Source organism: Falco naumanni, chromosome 3 (assembly GCF_017639655.2).
Source record: "Falco naumanni isolate bFalNau1 chromosome 3, bFalNau1.pat, whole genome shotgun sequence".
Taxonomy (NCBI): Eukaryota; Metazoa; Chordata; class Aves; order Falconiformes; family Falconidae; genus Falco; species Falco naumanni.
The window spans coordinates 10,937,541-10,943,767 of NC_054056.1; positions in this window are offsets into that span (position 1 = coordinate 10,937,541).

Here is a 6,227-nt window from a genome sequence, read left to right on the forward strand (position 1 = left end):
GCACATGTAACACAGAGGCAAAATAATGTGCTTCTAAGGTGTATTTTCATGCACTGAACAGAAAAGCAGGGCAAACTGTGAGCCCACAGCCCAGTTTCTACATAAGGCCCAAGTCCCAGGAGCAGGATGGGGTCCTAGCAGTGCCACCACCACAGGGTCCCTGGCACCCACAGCCCACAACAGGCCAGTAAGAACCAAACCAGCACTGGGAGCTAGGATAAAGTCGTGTGCTGCCGGTGGCACATCCCCACCCGGCCCTGGAGTCTTGAAGGGCAGATGTCCAGAGGCAGCCCCAGCTGCTTTTGCTCCCCAAGACACAAACACAGCCACATGAAACCCAGCCCTGGTGCCGCACCTTGCGACAGATGCATTTTTGGGGCTGCTGAATAGCTGCACCACCCTGCTGTAACCTCTCACCAGCCCCAAACGGGCTCCTTTGGAAATCTCACCTCCGGGTCCAAGCCAAACCTGGGTCTTATCCTCACTGCTCAGAGGATAACTGGTTTTCTGCAGCTGGGTAAAATATTCCTTCTGCTCCATCTGTATCAATCAACACTGACATCCAGTGGCTTGCCAGGATGATTACAGCCGGCGTGCCTTGAGATGTACAGATGTACAGCCCTGGACAGACAGCCCCGGCTGGTGATGCGGTGCTTGTTGCACCACAACCCTTTGTTAGCATCATCTGGAAGCTGCTGGGCAGCCACCATGGGGAAACCAATCCCCACCTGTTTGCAAAACCAAGACAGGAGAAGCCCTGTGCTTCCCAAACTTCCAGAGCTCTCACGTAGAACCACGCTTCGGTATTTGCTCTGGCTTTGGAGGGTAGCACGGCTAGGGGAGCAGCCAGGGCACGCTGCTGGCGGACCCCTGACTTGGCCTACCTGACCCACATTAGCTGCAGATCATGCCTAAGACGCAGGAGCCCTCCAGCTGCTCTCCCCCAAAGCACAAGGCTCAAACCTGGCCAGGGGACTGGGATGAACCCCCTGAAATATTTCCAGGAAGCAAAAGGAGAAATGGTGTCCAAAACGGTGCACACAGCACTGTCCTGTCCGAGCCCCTGCACAGGGCAGGGAGGGGGAGGCTTTGCTGGCTGACGGCAGCACCTCCTGGAAGAGACGTGGCTGCACCATGGCAGACCTGTGGGAACCTCTCATGAAAAGCTGCGGGAGCCGTGCTCCTGTTTACAGCCTCCCCTGGCCTCAAACTGCAAGCACGGGGTACCCTGCCTGCTGGGGAAACCAGCAAAACAGCCACCACACTCACCCCAGAGCTGCTGAAGGGTGACAACATGGTACCCCGCTGCCAAAGCGGCAACAAGGACTGCTGGCCAGGGGCACACGTCCCTTTGGGAGCCAGCAGTGCTGCCCCAAGGGGCACCCCAAGGCCTCGGGTAAAGAGACTGGGGGAGCACGCTGCCCCTGCTGTGAGGGGCACCCAGTGGAGCAGCTGGGCTCCCCCTTCCCGGGGTGATGCAGCGCCAGGGTGAGACGTGACCGACAGTCCCAGCAGAGCCAGACTGTGGGGACCGTCAGTCATACCCCTGGCAGGTCTCTTGGGCCAGCAGTCTTGCCCTAGAGCTGGCTCTCAAGAACCCTGATTCATGCCCCAAGCCCCTATTTCTAGAGCCATCAATCAATCACGCCCCTGGGCAGACAGCATTTCTGATACTGGGTTTAGTTAACCCCTGCCTCGCTGGGCTCGCAGCTGTACCAGTACATGGAAGATCTATGGGCTGAGCCAGAGAGGGAGGTTTTAGCTCAGACACCTTACAGCTGGGCTAAAATTGCCAGGCAGCCAGCCCCATGTTTGGGACGCATCCAGAGCCAAGGAGACATACAGCACAGCCCTTCTCCATCCACCCTTGTCCTGCCCTGCCCTGGGAAATACAAGCCAGGTCCTTGGTGCTTTGGCCCTTACTGGGGGGACCAGAGTCCCCTCTCACGCTGCCAAGGTCAGTCCTCCCTTCCCCCAAAGCAGTGTGTCGGCAGCTGGGATATCCCACCTGCCTGCCCAGGAGAGCAAAAGCCCGTCACTCCCAGCATCGTCCCCCCCATCCAGCCGCCTTTGCTTTCCCTGTCCCCTGCCTGCAGGGAGATGAAGACAGTCGCTATTAATGTCTGTACAATTCTGGGGAGGGGAGGGATGCTCAGGGGCTCACCATCCAGCTGGGAAAAGGCAAGGCAGGGAAGCAGCAGCTTGCAAAGTGTGGGCTTGTGCCTGCAGAAATATTATGACAGGGATCTCTTCACAGAGCGGCTTTGTGCTGAGATTGTGCACAGCCTTGGGAAGTAACAGCCCGCACGCACACACACACACACAGCCACACACCCCTGCAGAGCACACACAGCCCAGCCTGCTAAAAAGGTGCAGGAGCAACTGGAGAGTAGCCACTGCTTTTCTTACCTTTCCTGGAAGAAGAGAGAGGAGGAGGAAGAGGAGGAGGAGGAGGAAGGGGATGGGGGGGTTGGAGCAACTTCACCCACTCCTGCCAGCCCCTGCAACTGCCCACAGCTGGGCTTGGGGGGCAGGAAGGGCAGAAGAAATCCCGGAGGCGGCGGGCACGGCTTCAGACTGCTTTTGTCTCTGAAAGACACAGAGAGACGGAGATAAGGAGAGAGAGGAAAAAAAGGGAGGGAGAGAGGGAGAGAGAGCAAGCGCCAGGGCTTGGGGTGGGGGGAGCGCTGCACAACAGCCACCTCAGCAACCTGTGGCATTCACCCCCCTCCCCGGGGCCCTCTCCACCGGGCAGGGATGCTGGGGCTGCCAGCGCTGCCGGGTGGTCCGTGGGGGTTCGGGATGGGGAAGGGGCTTACCTAACGGGCTGCAGCAACATGTGCCCCTGTGGCGAAGCTCTGCCCGGGAGCCGGGGAGGGTTTCTCGGTTCCCAGAGCGAGCGCCCGGCTTCCCACTGGCAACCGGCTGATGAGCGCACACTTTCCAGAGCTGTTTGGGTGACCATCATCAAGTGGAGCCATTTGTTTTGTCAGGGAGGTAACCATGACAATCACCCTGTACACACACCGCTGGCTTCTCCTCCCCTCCTGCTCCCGGGGGCTGCAGGGGAAGGGGCAAGGGGCAAAGCCCATCCAGGCGGAGGAGATGCCCTTGAGATGGGCGAGGTGGCAGAGAAAGGGGGATGCAAACTCATCTTACCCCTCACCCTCACCTGCCTCCCTGGGGTGAGATTTTCCGCAGCAGCTGAGAACCCCCCTCTCTCCCATCGCCTTGCACTCCTGTCCTCCCCTTCCTCTTTTAAAATAAGGAAAGCATCCTAAAGCCCCCTAAAACCAGGACGCATCACCTCTTACTGGCCTCTTCTGCAGCCCAAGGCCAGATCTCCCTTCTCCCCTCACTGTTGTCCCCATCTTGGCTCACCCACCCCTTCATCCCCAGGCACACCCCAAAGCCCCTTGCCAAGCAGACCCCCTCCGTGGGGCATAGGGGAGGTCTAAAGGGCACCCTCCCTGCAGGCAAAGGGAGTGATGTGGTATCAGAGGGATGTGCTTGCACAGGATACAGTCCCTGCCCCGAGCAGCTTACAATTAAACGCAAGAAAAACAAGTTGTAGCTGAAAGGGGAAACTGAGGCAGCAGGAAGGGCACTGACTCAGCCACTGCCCCACAGCAGAGCTGGACACTGAGCCTGGGTCAGAGCACACAGATGGGTAAAGCTCCTCACTGCTACGTAAATTCAGTGATATCGCACTGCTGCTGACAGGTAGCTCGCTTGTGCTGAAAATATCACTGTCTCCCTTGAGAGGAAGAGCTCTCTGATACAGCAGTGATCTGCAGAAGGACAGAGGTTCCCCCCCCCCCCCCCCCCGCCTCGTCCTACGCAGACGCAGATCCACCCGCTAATCTGTCTGATGTCAGTGTCCCACCACAGACCCGTCCCTGGCGGCAAGCCCACCACCATCAGCAGACCGAGCCCCTAAACTGACACCAGGCTCTCTGCTAAAACATCTCTTCCCTGTAACCCCCACGTCTCCCTTCCTGCCTGCATGCAGATGAGCCCAGACCGTTCTCTTTCACCCCCTCATTCCTCAGCATACGTCCGTGTCGCAGGAGCATGGGGCTGACCAAATGTATGGCATCCCTAATGAACCATCTTGTCTTCACCAAGAAGGACATGCTTCAGGGGGAACGGCAAGAAGCTCTGCAAGCAAACGCCTAGTCAAGAGCTTTTTCCCTAAGCCCAATTCCCAGAGGCTGACTTAAGCCCTGAAGCTTGAGAATTTATGGTTCTTGCTAGACAAATAAGTCAGCCACCGAGAAGCCCACGTCCCACGTTTCCAGCGCCTGTTAAAATGTTTGCTTACTATGGCTTTTGGCTCCTATGAAGAAAATAACATATGTCAGGAGAAATCCTGGGATTCTAACCAGCAAATCTGGTAGTTGCGGCATATTTATTTATAAAACAAAGCAGGATCCAACATGGAGGCTGAAGCAGATGTGAGACCTTGGGAGAACACAGAGAGAGTTGCTTTAGGGGGAATGAATATTTAGCCCTGAAGATGAGGCCGCATCACGAAGGGCATGAACACGACCTTCAAAAGTGCCAAACTAGCTCACCAGGGACTTGGACCAGTGTTCATTCCTCCTCATCTTCTCCAGGTTGGTCATGCGTAGGAAACCTCACCATCGGTAAGGGCCACCACCTCCCAGGGAGTGGCAGCTGAGAAATCAGATGGGCTGCAGCAGGGACGTAAATGAGACAAAATTTCTGGGAGGACAAGCTAAAAATAGAATCCAAGCTCACCAGAAGTCCCATCTCTTAGCTTGTGGCTTATCCACCCAGGGTCAGACCAGCCAGCGGTTGGCAGCATCTCTAAACATCAAGGCACTGCAGAGGAGTACTCCCAGTCCTGTTTCATGCCTGGGACCAGTCCAGGTGAGTTGTGGGACCAGCTCAAGGGCATCCAGTGGCCAAGCACAGGGCAGGTTTTCCCAGCTTCTGGCCTGCTCATTAACTCAGCTCATTCCTGCTTCTTCATTACATGAGTATGCAAGTGTATCACTCTTGTGTTTGCACACTCCAAACACAGCCTGTGTCAAGGGGCTGGGAGGTTTGGGTATGGTAAAAAAAAAAAATTATACAGAAAAAACCCAACCCTAAACCAAATCTTCTGCTAGATGGAGAGCAATGAGCACTTCTCATTATCCCCATGTGCTGCTCTGTATGTAAATGCAATTTTCCTCATCCTGGAATGCTCTGGAAAAAAAAAAAATCACCTTGTTGGTAGATGGCGATGATAAAAACTGATAACACAGGGCTAAGCAGAGACTGCTGCCTCCTCTGAGCAAGTATGTGCATGGACAAGAAGCCTCTGACCTGTTTGGTGGGTAAGGACCAGAGTTAATTCCAATGAAATTCCACAGTGCAACATCTACCCTCCCGAGATCTCCAATTCTAGCACAGCCTGTCTGCTGATGAGGAGAATTAAGCATCTATTTAATGTTAAATTAATCTGAATATTTATTTCCTGTTTAAAAGAACAAGTATTTAATTACATGACAGCAGAGTCCCCAGCAAATTCAAGGCCCCTGCGTGGGTCTGAGCACCCACTCTGGGAACCCACCGCTGCCCCAAAGGCTGACGGAGAAAAGTTTTGCTTCACGTACAGAAGACAGAACAGAGAAACACCTGCGACCGCCAGCACGATCGCCCCTCAGCAGCTGTCTCCAGAGCCTTGAAAATCCCAAGCAATTATTTATTGCAGCTAAGGTATAAGATCAGAAAGGAGGACTTGGAAAGATCTGCCTCCAGCTAACACTGCCTAACCAAGGGCAGCTATCGCTCCCTGCGCCTCAATCCTCCCGTCTCTAAAATGGGGCTAATCCCAATTACATCTCTTTGCTGGAAGTGCGTGTCTCTGCAAGAAAACACTGAACTGGGAAGCACGAGCATCTCTCCCTCTGCAACTAAAGTGCCCATCGGCCTCTGGGACTTCCCACATCCCTTTTTATTTTCACCCTAATTAATTAATGAATGTCTCAGACTTGCTTTCGGCTGCCTGCTCCCTTTCCATTGAAAATCTCCTTGCGTTCAGCTCCTGTGTTCCACATCCTCCCGGGGCGCTGCGATGAGTTGCCATGGAAAAAAGCCATGATGTCACCTCTACAAATAAAACTGCCAGACCCAAAAGTTCTCGTGCGTGGCTGGAGGGGGGGACCCTGACATACAGAGGGACGTGGGGCTCATGCCTCTGAAGAGGAAACTGA